The sequence below is a fragment of the Zea mays genome, chromosome 3 (assembly GCF_902167145.1).
Source record: "Zea mays cultivar B73 chromosome 3, Zm-B73-REFERENCE-NAM-5.0, whole genome shotgun sequence".
NCBI classification, from domain to species: Eukaryota; Viridiplantae; Streptophyta; class Magnoliopsida; order Poales; family Poaceae; genus Zea; species Zea mays.
Window position 1 is genome coordinate 78,257,581 of NC_050098.1, and position 16,765 is coordinate 78,274,345.

The window sequence follows — 16,765 nt, forward strand, 5'->3', positions numbered from 1 at the left end:
GAGAAAAATGCAAAACCCAATTGGAAGCTGCAAAATAATGCCATTGCCAATACTTCATGAAAAAGGCCATTTAATCCAAATAATTCCTACCCTTAAGCAAAAAGATGCCAAACTTCTGAATGATTGCCCTTGCACAAGAAGAAGCTAGGAAAAATCAGAAATCTGTTGTTTGATATTTTTCAAATATAGTGGTAGTAGAAAGCACTCCTTTGGCTAGAAAATTTAGAAAATCATAGCAAAGTAACTAATAAGTATTAATGGCTAAAAGTTTGTACAAAGTCATGTCATAACATCGAAATGCCAGCAAAAATAAGTCTTATAGAATAACCTACAGTTAAAAGGTAGCTGTAGTTTAAAACACCCCTTCTGCCCCAATATTTGATAATTTTGTCCAGAAAGAACTATTCACTTTTTGAGCCCCAAATATTAGGACAGAGAATTATACACCAGTAAGAAGCTCCTGAAATTTTTGTAGAATTTTGGGAAATTTATTAAGACAACTTGTAGTTCAAACCCACTCTAAAAACATAAAAGAATAGAGGGAAAGAATATGAAAGATAAACCTCGCCCCAATAAGTTCAACTAGAAATCTGGGCAATTTCTCACTAAGACCTTAAAAAGAATTCAGTGGAACATCAAAATCAACTGACCACTTAGCTTAACTGAGTGTGATCTAAATTACTAAGTATAACACCAAGAATCTTTAATAGCAAGATTAAACTCTATCTGATTTAAGTGGAACTTTCACCATCGAAGTTTAATTGCTAAAGCACATATCATATCATGCATGTATCTTACTCATTGCATTCGTTAGATTGTAATCTAGCTGACGGAGAGTACGTGCTCATCCCCGAGCAAGGAACTGTCCAAGAGGAAGACCAGGAGCAAGCTCCCGAGGCTGCCATCGAGGATCTCCCCGCAGCCCCAGCTATTGAAGGCAAGCCCCAGTTTTTATGCATAACTGTATTTATATATGCTACTTTACTACACTTAATGCTTGTAGGATTGTATTATGCACTTAAGTGTAGGAGTTGCTTGAAACCTCTAGTTGCATGAACTTAGGATTCCTTTTGAGTTGGATACTAGTATGCTAGGTCGAGTAGCTGCTTTGCTATTCAGGATCTCGGTAGAAGTCGAGTGATTTTTCTAGCACTCGCGCGAGGTCAGGAATTGATTGTATTCATCTTGATAACAGGATATATGTTGGTCTATGGACTTGGATCCAGGGAGGATGCCTTGTCCATAAGACGGCAAAAAGGAATTAAGGATTAATGTGTGGATACCTGAGTCAAGCTTTTAAACGTACTAAGCACATGTCGGGAAATATGGTAACCGGTAAACCTAGTACCTAAGTGAAGCCGGACACAGACTTTATCCCTCACTTGTCCTGAGACTGGGTCTCCCATGCTAGCTATGGTGGGTACAAGTGCGGTCACTGCACGGCAGCAGCCGGGGTCAGTGGAGCATTGTATGCCAAGGCGGTGAGCCCTGGCCGCGAATGGGGAATCGATGGGGACGGTTGACATGTGTGGGGACGGAGTGCCTTGACATGTCGTGTGTTTAGGTTTACCTTGCAAGGATAAAAACTCGATTCGAATCGTCTGCTTCTTGCAGCTAATGAGACTGCTTGACCCCTTTTACTACATTGAGTAAGAAGTAAAATGAGGTTTACATGAGATAACTTGTTGATTGTACTAAGTGCTTGTTACCATGTATGCTTATAAAGAGCAAACTTAGCTAATCTAATGAGACTATAAATTGAAAAGCTATAACTTGATTTTAGATACAGCTAGTGCTTTTGGCAAACCAAACCCCCTCAGCCAAACAGTTGCATGGTCTAGAGGTAGAGGAGTAGTTTCCTCACACTGGGTAAGTCTAGCTAAGTATTAGTATACTCAGCCTTGCTTGTGGCATAATTTTGCAGGTACGCTTCAGGACATGGTTGATACTGTGACTTGGCCTACCACCCTGCCACCGGGTTGGACGGTCAAGTGGGATGCTACTCCAGCAGTGTTGGGGACCTTCGGCATCCGAAGGTCCTCAAAAACAGGATTTAACAGTATTTCTGGAGTATAATGTGTGAACAGGTATCTTCGGACTCAAGTCGGCATCACAGTAAACCAGAATAACACGAAGGTTGGCGCAGCGCCGAAGGTGTGAGCAAGAATGCTTCGGCGTGACAGCAAAAAGTGAAACCGACTTAAAGATGAAAAGGCTATTTAGACCTCGACAGATTACTATAGAATTATTATCAAGTGTAAAGGGCATGAATGTAATTTTGTATGGGTTGTGTCCCGTGCCTATAAATAGGTGAACAGTACCCCCGTACTGTTCACGCTGACTTGGCATTCGCTTTTTGCGTCACGCTTGTACTATCATCTCCTTCCAGTTGGAGGTACACTTGTAACTCAACGATATTTCTGTTTATGTCTGATAGTAATATATAATTGTTTATGTTGTCTTTTATATTCCTTACATTTCATCCTTCGTCATTGTATAATGAATTTATGAAGGTACGCCCTTCATAACCTTCGTCCGAAAATCATTATATCCCAAGGGAAATAATGCTTCGAAGGACGAAGGACTTTAACGATTAACATTTTCTATGTTGCCTTGTTCTTAATTTCTAGTATTTGAGAACAAGTCCCCAACATTGGCGCCCACCTCCGGTGAACTCACTTCCACTCTGAGTTTTTTGAACACCTTCGGCGATCATAAACCTTCGTTATGGCGCCGAAGAAAGCTTCAGCGACTGGGGCTGCAGCTCTGCAACCACTGGACCACAATCAGGAGACAGTCTCCCTTCGGGAGGCCCGAAGCCAGAAAAGGAAGGCTGTCAGCCCGACACCACCAGAGGACGAGATAGATCAAGAAATCAGAGATATGGAGATGCTTCATCAACAAGTACAGAGGAAGAAAGAAAAGATGGCCAGGCTAGCTGAACTGCAGAGGCAGATCGATGAAGCCTCTGAAGAAGTTCGTCATCTTGCCCAGGATGAGCAGCACCGAAGGCCTCAGCACCAAGACCTTCATCAGGAGGGTTTTCCCAACGAAGATGACTGGTATGACAATTTCCATCATGGGAATTTTGTTTTTGATGATGCTTCTCCTCTGTCCGCTGAGCTGCAGGCTACACCTTGGCCTCCGTCCTACAAGCCGCCTCAGCTTCCCGTATTCGATGGCCACTTAGACCCAAAGCAGTTTTTGATGAGCTACGAAGCAACAGTATCTTCGTATGGTGGCAATGCTTCAGTCATGGCCAAATCTTTCGTTATGGCTGTCAGGAGTGTTGCTCAAACCTGGTATTCCTCCCTTCGACCAGGAACGATCACTTCATGGCAGAAGCTGAAGGACTTGTTGTTAACTAGCTTCCAAGGGTTTCAGACGAAGCCGGTCACTGCTCAGGCTCTGTTCCAGTGCACCCAGGATCACGAAGAATACCTTCAGGCGTATGTCCGAAGGTTCTTGCGTTTGAGGGCACAGGCACCAACGGTGCCCAATGAAATTGTCATTGAGGCCATGATCAAGGGGCTTCGGCCAGGACCGTCAGCTCAGTACTTCGCTAGGAAGCCCCCTCAAACTTTGGAGAAGCTGCTCCAGAAGATGGACGAGTACATTCGGGCCGATAATGATTTTCGCCAAAGAAGGGAGGAGGCCTTCAGGTTTTCTGAAATGACCAGGGGCTTCGGAGGGAGGTTCTACCCGAGGCACGTTAGATCAATTCATAACTCCACACAAAATGATGATAGAGGGAGCCAACAGCAAAGGCCACAATGTTCCTCACATGCTTCGGGGCAACAGCAAGGCTCCTTCCGACCACCAGCTCCAAGAGGCAGAGGCGCCAGGGGCTTCGGAGGAAGATTTGGTGATCAACCGAGAAGAATCTTTTGCTTATTCTGTGGTGAGAACAAAGGTCATACCACCAGGATGTGCCATGTTACCATCCAGAAGCAAAAAGAAATAGCCGAAGCGGCAGCACAACAGGCTCAGCCGAAGCAGGTCATGCACACTGCTTCGTATCACTCGCCTTACATCCCAGAGTATGTAGGCAATCACCCTGCAGTTTCTGTTGCCTCGGCGAGTCAACCTCAGGCTTCCTGGCAACAACCTCCGCCTCCACCACCGCTGCAACAAGGCCAGCAGCCAGAAGGGAGCCAATATGCTCCACACCAAAGGGACTTCAGAGAGCAATCCGAAGCTCGCACAGTCAACAACACTGTGCCAGAGTCAAAGCACATCTATTGACAAATATCCTACCTTAATAGCAATCTTTTTCATTCAGTTTTATTTTCTGTAATAAAGGACATTGTTCAGGTTTCATGTAAATAGTTTCATTGATTCCCACAAGGAAAATACATTTTCTTCACAGGCTCAAATTGTTGAAAGACTTGTGACAACAAAGAGGACCTTCGAATTATCGAAAATTCTTCGAAGTAACAAAAAGTCGTTCTAAGGAACGCTGAGTAAGTTTGCCGAAGTCACAAAAAGCCGCTCTAGAGGGAGCGCAGTGTAAGTTTTCTGCTCCAAAGTCGTTCCAAAGGGAATGCAGAGCATACAGCGAAAAGTCAACGCTGATACCGCCTAAGTAAAAGGCGAAGCGTGAAAAGTCAACGTGAATACCGCTGAAAGTAAAAGGCGAAGAAGCTCCTAAGGGAGGCTTACAGCGAAAAATAAACGTTGATTCCGCTGAAGTAAAAGGCGAAGAAGCTCCTAAGGGAGGCTTGTAAAAGATTATATGTTTTATTGCAGGGATGCGTGTGCATCTTCGGAATAAGCATCGCCTCATATAACATAACATCATCGCATCATTTCGCATAGCATAAGCATCATACATCATGTTGCATATGGCACAAGAGGTGGACACAATATTAATCTACAGAAGAACGCTTTGAAAAAAGGGAAAAAAATCATAATGTCACAAGGAGATACATTATTGATCTTTGGAAGCATAGCTTCGGAAAATATTTTCACGAAGCCTGGATATTATTCATCAGAACACTGGATACTGTTGAAAAATTCTTCTTCACGAAGCATGAAAAGAAGGGAAGGTGTTTTTTCGTCAAAGACTCAAAAGAGGTACGTGTAAAGTTTCATGCATCGTAAAGAATTAGGCAAGAAAAACAGGTATATTACATTCAGGGTTACAAAATGTTACAATATATTACATTTCAGAAGTTTTTATAATAATACTTAATCCTCTCTCAAAACGACTTCTGCAGCCTCGTTTAGGAGCCGATTGACGACTTCGTCCATAATAGCTTCAGCCATCTTTTTTATTTCGTCGTCTCCTTTCGGCTGGGGGTCCGAAGGGGCTTTAGCAGAATCTGAAGTAGAACAGAATACGGCTACATTGCTATGACAAATTGCAAACGAATCTTAAAATCTAAAATTACAACACAATAAAAACTATTAGATAATACCTAATTGACGTTCGGGCTCTGCGCTCTTCTCAGCAGCTTCGGCTACTTCTCTAGCATCGTGAATGCCCTTTTCGCTTCTTTGAATAATCTCTCGGGCCATTTCTCGGCCACCATTATCCCAGATATCGGTGAAAAATTTTCCACCAACCATGCTAGCTTCGGCCGATGGATCCTTTGCATCTTCGAAGGAAAAAGCACCTTCGGATTGCGCTAGAATCTTTACATGTTCACAGCCTTTTCTCTCTAAAATGGTGGCAATTCCTCTGGCACCCGAGAAGGCACATATATCTCCACGGCTATTTAAAATTTCTTCGAAGGCTTCAGCTTCGTGGTCGATCCACTCGATGGAACCTTCGGGATTGCCTCTCGTAAAGTTTTCCTCACTTGAGAACGCGTCGACCTTGGCGAAGCTAGCCTTTAACTTCTTAACACATTCTATAGATTTGTTATAGCATCTCTTCTTGGACGACCGAAGCTCTTCAACAGTTCCTTCTAAGTGATCTGCCCATTGGTCGCTGAGTTCTCGCTTTGTTTCTTCAAGTATACGTTCTTCCTTGGCTCTGGCCAGTTGTTTCCGAAGATCTTCAAGTTCGCGTTTATGAGCTTCAGCTTGACCTTTAAAAGCAGCTTCGTTTTCCTTTATTTTATTTATCAATGAGTGTAATATTTTATCTTTCTCGAGACCTTCGTTCCTCAGTTCAATTACTTCAGAACGAAGGTTGCTCAGGGCTATAGTACACCCTTCGTCTTCAGCATCTTTCTGTGCCCGGAGGGCATTGCTAAGTATCAGGCCCTGCAAAGAGAAATATGTGTGTGTCAATAGGTTTAAACAAACGAAATTTTTTTTGTCTTAACAAAAAATGCAAAGATCCATTTGCTGCACCTTCAAGCTATTATATGCCAGGCTGTCGGCCAAATCATTTTTCGATAGCACTGAGAGCCCGTCTTCCAGTGTTGGGAATCTGAAGCTCTTGCTCATCTCCCGACAGACAGAAATCTCTTTGCTGTCAGGGAGACAATACAAAAAGTCTTCTTCTCCACTGCCATTGAATATTAATGCCCCCTTTGGATACTTCAGTTTTTTGGCGTAAAGTTGGGCCTCTTGTTTTTCTTTTTCTGATAGTTGTTTCCCCGAAGCATGGCGAATAATATAATCAAGGACTTTGGGGGATGCTTCGGGTGCAGCAGCACTGATTTCTTCAACAAAAGTTGGCTCTGAAATTTTTTCTTCCTCGAATTCCAGGGATTTTATTTTCGTAGGTTCTGAGGACCCAGCTTCGGCTTCAGTTTCTTGCTCTGGAGCTTTAGTATCAGAGACTTCAGTTTTTTCTTCGGGGATAACAACAGTCTCCTTCGGAGGTGTGCTTGAAGATTTAATTGTCTCCAGAACATCTAGCACATTGACCATTCTCTTCCTTTTTGGAGTTACTGCTCGCACCTTTTGGTTTTTTACTGACTCAATATTTGCTGCAGGACTTAAAACTTCTGATGTTTTTGATCCCTCAGTTGCTCTTTTTACTTCTTCCATTTTTTCTGTGGACGGCGCTTCGGCCTTTTCTTTCGTTTCTGATAACAAAATCTTTGATTGTTCCAATACTATCTTTGTTGGCACTTCGGCCGTTTCTGCGACTTCTGGCAGCAGGGTTGGCTCGGTTGGTTTTTCAGCTTCGGTGGCCGAAGAGGTTTCTCCGGTAAACTCAGGCACCGAAGCTGGTTCAATATAGCGCGGCCGATGTGTGAGGACCTTTATCTTCTTTCTTTTCGGTTCTGGCTCGATAGGAGCAGTTGCAGCTTCTTCTTTTGCAGAGGTTGTGTTTTTTCTCTTCTGCCTTCGAATGGGATAGCAATAGTCAGGGTAGACAAACCCGATTGCATCAAATACCCGATTCAGCCTCTTCTTTTTTCGGCCTCCGAAGGCTGCTGACATTGCAGTGTCTTCGGCCTTCGAATAGGTCCCAAGCAGCTCATCACTTAAATTTTCAATGCTTTTTAACCAGTCATCATCTGGCTCAACGAATTTATCTCCAAACTTAAAAGTGTACTTCAACCTGATAAGTCCACCTTCGTCGGCCTCTCTTATGGTTTCTTGTGGCATTTCCCATTTCTCCGCGAGCGGCCATACCCTGAAGGCAATATGTTCTTGTACTAAGTCTCTCGTTCCAATAAAAGAACAGATAACGCCGAAGGCCCTCTGGCATTCTTCGGCAGCTTCATTCATTTCAACCTTCGGCCTCCGAAGGCCGAAGCTTTGCCAAATAGGGCGCATAATTATACCCTTGATATCTTCTCGTACTGTCAGATCATTCTTCACATAAAACCATTCTGTCATCCAGTCGTCGGGCCATCTCTTCCGAAAGGTTGGCACGGGGCAGCTTGACCCGGACCGAGAAACGAAACTGTAGCAGCCAAAATTATTGTGATATTGTTCCTTACCCCAAGGTTTTGTTTCGTATGATAATTCGTGTATATTGCAGAAGCTTTTTGCATCAGGCTTCAGACCTTGGCTTCTCACGGCCCACACGAAGATATTCAGCCTTATAATTGCCTCGGGGGTAAGTTGATGGAGATAGACTTCGAATATTTTCAGCACCTCTACAACGAAGCTGCTCAAGGGAAATCGCAGTCCAGCTTTCAAAAAGCTTCGGTACACTACGACTTCATTCTCTTCAGGGTGTGGGCAAGTTTTTTCCCCTTCGTCGGTCCTCACAATGGACAAATCCCGGAAATACCTTCCTCTCATGTTGACAAGATGATTCTCTTTGATAGTTGATTTACCATAAACTGAATGGCTTGGTCGCCAGGGGCGATCTTCGGAGTCTTCACCACCACTGTCCACATCATAGCTATCACTGTCACCAGTATCTTCGGACAAACCTTCCAGAATCTCCTTGGTAATTTTTTCTGTATTGGTCTTTGACATCGCTATAAGAAACCCCAAGTTTTTCTCTTCGTCGAGGCTCAGCTTCATCTCAGCAGCAGTCTTCTTATCTTCAGACATCTTCGGAGACACTAAAAAACTATTTTCAAAGCCGAAGCTTCAAAACTAAAAGCTTAGCAAATCTTAGTGCACAAGAGCTAAAAATTGAGTAAGCGGGAGCAGTTGGCCAGAGAGCGTGTCAAATGAGTTTGCGGTATGGCCGTATTTATACGCCAAGTGCGTTGAAAATTGAAAGACCCCGCTTGTCAGTGAATGTTGCTATTCTAGCAAAGGGAAGGTGTTTTTTCGGACCTTCGGCGTAAAGCCTTCGTCCATGTCGCAATCTAAATTTATTATTTTAACAAATTAATATTGCGAGGGGCTACTGTTGGGGACCTTCGGCATCCGAAGGTCCTCAAAAACAGGATTTAACAGTATTTCTGGAGTATAATGTGTGAACAGGTATCTTCGGACTCAAGTCGGCATCACAGTAAACCAGAATAACACGAAGGTTGGCGCAGCGCCGAAGGTGTGAGCAAGAAAGCTTCGGCGTGACAGCAAAAAGTGAAACCGACTTAAAGATGAAAAGGCTATTTAGACCTCGACAGATTACTATAGAATTATTATCAAGTGTAAAGGGCATGAATGTAATTTTGTATGGGTTGTGTCCCGTGCCTATAAATAGGTGAACAGTACCCCCGTACTGTTCACGCTGACTTGGCATTCGCTTTTTGCGTCACGCTTGTACTATCATCTCCTTCCAGTTGGAGGTACACTTGTAACTCAACGATATTTCTGTTTATGTCTGATAATAATATATAATGGTTTATGTTGTCTTTTATATTCCTTACATTTCATCCTTCGTCATTGTATAATGAATTTATGAAGGTACGCCCTTCATAACCTTCGTCCGAAAATCATTATATCCCAAGGGAAATAATGCTTCGAAGGACGAAGGACTTTAACGATTAACATTTTCTATGTTGCCTTGTTCTTAATTTCTAGTATTTGAGGAGAGGAGCAAGAGGAGTAGTGGGCTAGGCCTTGCCCGATTCCTCGTTTTCGACGTTATCGATTATCCGCTACATTTCATTTTGTGAACTTTTATTCCGCTACTTGAAAAACTCCGATCTATGTAATAATTCAGTACTTTAATTTGAGGTCTTCCTATTTTATTGTATTTCTTCTGTGACTCACCTTTGTGTGAGATTGTGGTATTTGATCCTGGTTAAGTTGCTTTATCAGACTAGATCTGAGGGACTGACGGGTTATTCCGATTTAAGTGTGTTACGGCCCCTGAGGCGTGACTTAGGCACTTAAGCTAGAATAATTCGGGCGGTTCTGCCACATAAGCCAGAGACAGAGCACCAATTTCTGAAGAATAAAGCGAAGACCGATGAATAATGATAGGAGAGGATAACACAAGATCGTTTTTACCGAGTTACTCAGAGTTCAGAAGCAACAACTCAATAGGCATGTTTTCAAAGCATTCCTTACCAAAATCAAAAACTGCAAGCTGGACCTAGAATCTTTGGGTCGATTACTTCAAAATCAACTCAAAGATTGGGGGCTTGTGGGGGACAGATATCCCCTGGGTCCACTAGAAGGCAAGAAGGCCTCGCGAAAGGCCTTGGGCCCATTGTTTCGCAGGGCCATCCCTTCGTGGGCTAGGGGAGGAATGTCTGGCAGAATGGATCGACATAAGATCGGATCAACTCAAGCCCGTGCGACTCACTGAATTCGAATGTTATCTACAACAGTGATCCAATTCTCCCGCGCAGAGCCCTCAGACTTTGGAACTGAATGATGATAAGTCGGTAGGATTATAGGAAGATAAGCTCAGTCGATTCACTATTACTTAGGCGCACGTTGTTATCATATCCGCATGTAACGCCCCACGGTCGAGTATATAAGACCTAGGGGGCACCCCATCAAACAACAACTCACTCCTTAGCCGCCTACCCAGCTCTCTAGCATCTATCATACTAGAGAACTCCCTTGTAACCCACCACATAAAAGATCCACAACAGGAAGTAGGGTGTTACGCCTTTATAAGTGGCCTGAACCTGTATAAAATTGTCCACTTTCTCTCATGCGTCTAGCACGAACCATCGAGCTACAGTCGGTAACACCGTCCTACTCCAAAAAGCACCTCGAGGGGCAACCCCAGGTGCGTGGTCGGGCCTAAAACACCGACACTCGCTGCGCCCGCACGGTGTCTAGCCAGCCTGACCTCGTCCAGTGGAACTAGCCCGAGCCCTATAGCGGTCGATTGCCTCTCCTAGCGACCAGAATTCCTCACCGGAGTTACCCCGGCCCGCCCGGAGTTTTTCCCCCGCCATTTCCCCCTCTCTGACCCCGGTCTCGTGGCACAACCCTGCCATCGAGTTCGCCGAGTCATCTTCTCGTTCTCTAACCAAGTCAGGCGACCCCGGAACCGGCGTAGCACGCACCCGCCCCAACTCTGGCGACTTCACCACCATGAAGAGGAGCGGCGGCACCCGCAGCCTTTCACCCCCTCCCTATTTGATCTCCCCCGACCGATCTTGATCGCACGACCCAGATCACGGGATACCGCTTCGCGCACGCGCGCGCTGTTTTTGGACCCGCCTGTCAGCGCCTGTGTTCCCTGGAGCTGGGCCTGATCGGTCAGCCCGTCCCCTTCCCGGCCGCTGACACCCCTGGCCCGCCTGTCAGCGCTCGCTCGCCCGCATGCGCTTGCCCTCGGTCGCAAATCTAATCTCTGCCATTGATTTCTGATCTAACGGTTGAGATCGTCCGATACCTCATACCCTTTCGCGTGTAGTTTTGCTTAAAAGACTCTCGGGTTAGTTGGAATTAACCCGCCATCCCTGGTTTTCTTGCGCGTGCCCCTGTAATCTTGCAGATTGATCCCTAGACTTTTAAATAATTATAGAATTAGACCTAGTTTCATATTTTAAATTCCCAAATTTGTTTATTCATATCTTTTGCATATGAACTTCAAATTTAGTGATTCAAATTGCAAACTGTTCATAGGAATATTCTCTGTTTAAATAAATTAGTTCCATTTATTGTCTGCACATTCTAATTTTATGGTTAACTATGAACTAGCATATGTGTAGGTTTGTTTATTTAATAAAATAAATAAAAGGAAAACCCTAGGGGTTAAAGAATATTTAGTTTTGTGAGACTAATAACCTGTATTACATGAATAAATAACTTTTAGGTTACAATACTGTGCCTTTTGAGATGTACTCCAATGTTTGTACATTTTTTGGTGTGCCATTCATTTGTACTTTCCAAATGTATTGAATGTATGCTCGCTTTATTTAGACAACGAGCAGTACGAGGTTCCCGAGTGTGTTGCTGAAGACCTCCCTGAGCAACAACCTGGTGAAGGCAAGTGTCCTCTGACCTATTATGTACTACGTACTTTATAATCCACTGTCCCGCACTACATTACTTAAACCTAAAATAGTATGCATTTACCTTATCCTTGTTTACCTTTTGATTATCATGGTTAGCATTTTGCTATTGCCTTAACTTAATCAATGAACATGATGTGATTATTTATGATGCGATGATGTTATCTCAATGATGATATTGTGATACTCTAGGGGGCTCAGGCCTTTTTCCTGAGTACCTCTCCGTAAGGACCTGATCGTGGAGTGACCACCCGGGATAATAGTGCAACCATGAGTGTGGAATGGGACGCCCTTAGCTGAATAATTAGATGAACATGGGGGTGTAGTTGGCTTTGCCGGAGGGCCGTCAATGGGGGCCGGGGCGTAGTGCTCGCTCCGCTAAGGGGGGTGCAGAGGTTCATTCGATTTGGTTTTGTTAGTCACCCACCTTGGGAAGGTGTACTGCGTTTGTACGACTAGTGAAACCTAAGGAGCAGCTATGCACCAGGGGAGTCTTTGTAAAGGCTACGTAGTGTATCCCTGGCCATTCACCTCGGTAGTGAAGATCGGGTCAGTAAAATCCAGGCTAGAAAGGGATCATGACTTGTGGGTAAAGTGTACAACCTCTGCAGAGTGTTAGAAACTCGTATATCAGCCAAGCTCACGGTTAAGAGCAGCCTTGGGATCCTCTTTGATTAGAAGAACTTTGGTTACTTTTATGATGATGGTTAACAATGATGTTATAAATCTGATCTCTGTTATTTCCTCTTTGAGGGAGTACTTTTGGGTAATAACTAGGTTTATTACTAAAACTTGGCTCTACTAATAATAATAAATACTTGACCAACTAAAAGCAACTGCTTAACCTCAACCCCACATACAACTAGTCCACTTTAGCCAAACGGGACATTTGCTGAGTACATTGATGTGTACTCACCCTTGCTTTACACACCACCCCACCCCAGGTTGTCCCCACTGTACTCAGTGCCCAAGAGGTGATGCTGGCAACATGGAGGACTTTGAGGAGTTCCAGGACTATGATGAGTTCTAGTTTTTCTTTGCGGCAAACCCCCAGTCAGCTACCTGTGTAGGTTTATCTTCTACGTTTTGTTTCTCCGCACTTTGATATTATTGTTGAACCCTATGGATATGTATTAGACTCTATGGATGTCTCGGACATCTTGATGTAGTTAAAGTATCTTTCCGCTATTTACTTTAAGCATTGTGTCATGATGTCCAATTATGTAATCGCTGTGTACGTGAGTTCTGATCCTAGCACGTACATGGTTTGCATTCGGTTTGCCTTCCAAAACTGGGTGTGACATAAGTAGTATCAAAGCCTTGCTGACTGTAGGATCGCTAACCTAGACTAGAATGGTCGCCCTAAAGAACTAAAGACCCCTACTCTTACCTTGATCTTTAGAGTCATTTCAAAAGTTGGTCATCTTGACCGACTTTATGTTATTTACTTATCTCAAAAGTTTTGTCTCACTTGTCTTTCTGTTTACTTTCTGGTCTCATAGTTCTAATCTTACTCTTGTGCTTACGATGTCTTTTGTAGATGGCTTGTCTTAGGTGCACTGCACGTAAGTCTGTGATCCCCTTTTTGCCTTCTCGCTTGATGGAGCATCCACTGCGTCGCACGGTGCCAGGTCAGTCTAGTCACCTAGAGAGACTGCATCATCGCCAGCACGAGGAGCCGGAGCGATGACGCTGGGACCAGGAGCAACAGGAATCTTCCCCCTCGCCTCAGCAGGAGGTGGAGTTTGAGAGACTGCCTTCCCCTGCACCTCAGCCAGAGATGCCCCCTGCACCACAGGTCATCCCGGCTGCTGGAGGAGACCCTGACGAAGACGGAGATGACGACAACGCCGGTGGCAGTTCGAGCCACGACACGGAGCTCTCGGAGGAGCCAGAGCCAGAGGGATGGATCACTAGACCCATCACTCGTGACGCCGCTCGCGGGTGTCACTTCCATGACGCTCTCGACACATTGCTGTGTCGGGCCTTCGACCAACACACTCGGTCTATCGAGTACCGTTGTGTAGTCTACCATCATCGTTGTGGGTTATACCCGGACCAGTGGCAGGCTACTTGCTTGGTGCGCCGTCCGGACAATGATCTCCGGGGTGCAGAGGCCTTCTCAGAGCACTATTCTATTACTGAGAGGGATACTGCCAAGGCAGCCATGCAAGATGCAGCATGACAGACACTTTCTCAATATTGCTCGTTGTTCAGCGGGTTAGCTGATGTCCTCGACCTGAAGTACTACCCTCGCCGTTCGACCGGCAGTGCTGGAGGTGTGATTGTCTTGCCAGTTGGTGAGGGCAATCCTAGGCTGAACAGCATGGTCAACCTGGCCGCCGTGCTCAACATAGAGTTGGACCACACCCTTGACGAGTTGGGCAAGGTTCGGGCGGAGGTTGCGGAATTGTGTGCTAAGTGCGCAGCACGCCACTATCTGGATGGTGGTTCTCCCGCCCAGTCGGGATTCAGCACCCTTACCGTTCGCCGCCCCGTGGTTGCTTCGACTATGGTACGCGAGACTACAAGACCCGGATAGATTTGGATCCATAGATCGACAGAGTCGGATTCTGTAATAATGCTTAATTCAGTGTCTTAGTCTAGTCAGTCTTAGTTAGAGTTAATTTTCTTATCTTATGTTGGGATGCTTGTTATGATGGACATGTAATGAAGTTGGATCTTTATAATGATTGTTACCAAGGCGTGGGTATCCCCTGCAACTTAGTGTAGTTATTAATAAAGTTAGTTATTTAGTTGGGTAATCCATTTATGTCCACTTTCCTCTTTATCTGAGAAGCTGTCAGTGAAGATGGTCCTTTGTTCAGTATTATGAAGATTTTCTATACATCTTTTCTTATGCTGAAAGGCTGCAAAGTCAGATTTGATATATTATGTCTGAGAACAGGCGCAGACATGCAAGGCGTGCTCAGCCGGAACAGCAGGCACCCCAGGAGGATCCAGCCCAACATCAGCAGTTGCCACCACCACCACCGATGACCATTGAGCAAATGTTCTTGATGCAGACTCAAGTAGTCCAAGCAATTGGACAGACTTTAGCAGCGATGCAGAAGGTGCAGCAGCAGCCACCACCGCCTCAGCCTCAGGTTCAAGTCCAGATGCCACAGGTGCCCAGGGATAAGCGGGTAGAATTCATGAGGGGCCATCCCCCAGTCTTTGCCCATTCTTCTGATCCCATGGACGCCGAAGACTGGCTACGTACCGTGGAACGTGAGTTGCACACTGCCCAGTGCAACGATCGTGAGAAGGTGTTGTATGGTCCCCGACCGATGAGGGGAGCAGTCCTATCTTGGTGGGAGTCTTACCTCGCCACCCATGCCAACCCTGAAGCCATCACTTGGGAAGAATTCAGGGACAACTTCCGGCGCTACCATGTGCCTGAGGAAGAAGGAGTTTCTTGCCTAGAAGCAAGGTCCCCTATCTGTTCGTGAGTATAGGGATAAGTTTCTGCAGCTATCGCGTTATGCCCTAGAAGATATCAACATGGATGCCAAGAGGCAGTACCGCTTCTTGAGAGGATTGATTGATCCCCTCCATTACCAGCTGATGAACCACACCTTCCCTACCTTCCAGCATTTGATCGACAGGGCTATTAAGTGCCTATAAAATTTGGTAGTCTTGTGATTAGAACCACCCTTCTCATCTTAGGATTGGATAGCGTGGACATTATATTGGGAACTGATTGGTTATCCAGGCATCAGGCAGTATTGGATATTGCAGCAAGGGCCATTGAGATTCACTCCCCTACTTATGGCGAGACTACTTTATATTTACCTGATCAGGGTTGTACCCGTTCTTGTGCTTTCACCATGATAGAGTCACCGGTTGAAAGAATCCCTGTGGTCTGTGACTACCCAGATGTCTTTCCTGACGAATTGCCAGGAATGCCACCCGACAGAGACATCGAGTTCGCGATTGAATTGCAACCCGGGACTGCTCCTATATCCAAGAGACCCTATAGGATGCCTCCCGCGGAATTAGCGTAGTTGAAAAAAGCAGCTACAAGAGTTGTTGGACAAGGGGTTCATTCGCCCAAGTACTTCACCTTGGGGATGCCCAGCCTTGTTTGTAAAGAAGAAAGATGAAAGTCTGAGAATGTGTGTCGATTACCGCCCTCTCAATGCGTGACCATCAAGAACAAATACCCACTGCCCCCGCATTGATGTTTTGTTTGATCAGTTGGTGGGAGCCAAAGTGTTCTCCAAGATAGACCTTCGCTCGGGCTACCATCAAATTAAGATCTGTGCCAGTGAGTTTTTGGTGATATCTTTTGGGCTGACCAATGCCCCGGCTTATTTCATGTACCTGATGAACTCAGTATTCATGCCAGAGCTGGACAAATTTGTGGTGGTTTTCATTGATGATATTCTGGTCTATTCCAAGAATGAAGACGAGCATACTGATCATCTACACATCGTGCTTCAGCGACTGCGCGATCATCGTCTTTATGCTAAGTTGTCTAAGTGTGATTTCTGGCTGAGGGAAATTAAATTTTTGGGTAACACAATTTGTCAGGATGGGATATTAGTTGACCCTGAGAAGGTACAAGAAGTAATGGATTGGAAACCTCCTACCACAGTGCGGCAGATTCGGAGTTTTCTAGGATTGGCAGGGTATTATCGACGATTTATTCCGGATTTCTCCAGAATTGCCAAGACAATGACTGAACTGTTGAAGAAGGGAGTCAAGTATGAATGGAGCCAGAAGTGTGAGGATGCCTTTCATACACTGAGGCAGCACTTGACAACAGCACCAGTGCTAGCTCAACTTGACAACACCAAGCCCTTTAAAGTTTATTGCGATGCTTCCGGTACTGGATTGGGATGTGTCTTAATGCAGGACAACAGAGTCATTGCTTATGCCTCCCGAGCACTCAGACCCCATGAGCATAACTACCCCACACAAGATCTGGAGTTAGCAGTTGTGGTTCATGCTCTCAAGATATGGAGACATTACTTGATGGGAGCTCACTGTAACATTTACACTGATCATAAGAGTCT